General features: G+C 35.0%; 1 long non-coding RNA gene across 1 annotated transcript; it reads right to left on the bottom strand.

Moving 5' to 3' along the window:
• Positions 1-592: 592 nt before the first annotated feature.
• LOC146657137 (uncharacterized) lies at positions 593-1,419 on the bottom strand. Its single transcript, XR_014914161.1, has 4 exons — positions 1,277-1,419; positions 1,011-1,067; positions 822-906; positions 593-727 (listed from the first exon to the last, which is right to left on the bottom strand). It is a non-coding gene; the product is annotated as an uncharacterized LOC146657137 (long non-coding RNA).
• Between the last annotated feature and the right edge of the window lie 227 nt (positions 1,420-1,646).

Here is a 1,646-nt window from a genome sequence, read left to right as displayed (position 1 = left end):
AAACTGTTCCCTCAGTGATATTCTAATAAGTTTCTTCTGAATTGCTCTTTGTCTGGTCCCTCACCCAGAACAAATTTGCTATGGGAGACCCTACTAGACATATTATGTATAACTAATACAACTAACTTAATTAACAAGATTTGCACAACTACCATTAGGATTTTTTTTTTTAAATTTGAAAGTATACCTTGTAAAAAAAAAAGAAAATCTAACTTTGACTCTGTAGTATTGAATAAAGTGTTGTATGAATGTCCACATAAACAAAAGCTTATTATCTAAGTTGCTGTTATTAGTAATAGTGGTAGTAGTAATATATATAAATTAGGAACAGATAATTGAATAATTGAATAGGGCATTTTTTTTCTCCTTACTCACACAACCGATAAAGATTATTAATCATAAATATGAATCTGAATGACCCCTGTCAGCATTAAGTAGTCCAACAGCTAAATATAAGAGTAAAAATCTACAAAAAAAATGACATAAATCTTAATGTTACACAAACTGGACTTTGCTATCCCCCATTAACCCAGTGCAAGAATGAATACAAACGTTTTTAAAGTGAAATAAACTTTATTGAACTTCCTTTTAATGTGCATTTGTTTAATTGGATGTATTTGTTGAAGTGGAACAGGAGCAAGACCACTGCAGAGAATAAAGTGATCGCAGCAGCAGACGTAAGTGTATCCAACAGGTCAATGGATCCATTCTTTGCCCACACGAACACCTAAAGCGTTTATGAGGATAAGATGTACGTGTTAGTTGATGCATTCTTTTATTGTGGTAAGTATCTCTGTATAACAAATACAAACTGCTCTTGCCTGCAAAGTTCTCCTATAGGATTCTCATCTTGTAGGCTCAGACCAATGCGTGCTTCATTGTCAGCATTTTGAAAATGTATTTCCACTGCATGAAGCACAATGAATTTTTAAATAAAAACGTTGGAATATCATTTGGGACCACTGAATCTGAGGAAATCAAACATATGTAGAACCAACACTTGTACATACCTGACATTGTTCGTCCTTATTGTTCTGCTTGTGACAGAGACCAGTTCCAAAGATAAGCTGCATGCAGAGGAAATAATTATTACTATCTTGGAAGAAGTAGTGAATTTGATTCTATAAGTGGAAGCTCTAAAGATTTCAGTCAAAAAATTGGAAGAATTGTTGATTTGTATGTCTAAACTGGAAGCCCTACTGATTGGGATTAAAAAAATGAAACAAAAAACATAAGAATTAGTAATTATAATAAATAGAATGCTGACTGGACTCACCACTTAACAAATTATACTTCTCCAGACTTGTGTCCGCTCCTACCGGTTCTAAAGGGTTAATACTCACAAGCAATAACTCTTCAAGGCAGAAACGTTTTAAAGAGCAACAACATATCCTGCAGGCTAACAAGCGACCAGCTTCCTGTTTCCTCTACCCACAGGAACACAGAAAAACCCCAACAAAATAAAAGCAGGTGAGAAGTCCCATTATGACCAGCAGAGGGTGCTGAAGAGAAAGACCCTATGCATGCCATAACAGAGATTGACTTCTTGGAATTGAGATGAAGCTCTTGAAACCTGGGATTGTCCTTGGAATTGAGATAACCTTTATGGTATTAGAGATTGACTTCGTGGAATTGAGATGAAGCTC

Source organism: Rhamphochromis longiceps, linkage group LG12 (assembly GCF_057381845.1).
Source record: "Rhamphochromis longiceps isolate RC_006_pf linkage group LG12, R_longiceps_female_GT1.1, whole genome shotgun sequence".
Classification (NCBI taxonomy): Eukaryota; Metazoa; Chordata; class Actinopteri; order Cichliformes; family Cichlidae; genus Rhamphochromis; species Rhamphochromis longiceps.
Note: the sequence above shows the minus strand (reverse complement) of the source record. Positions and strands in the feature narration are given on the sequence as shown.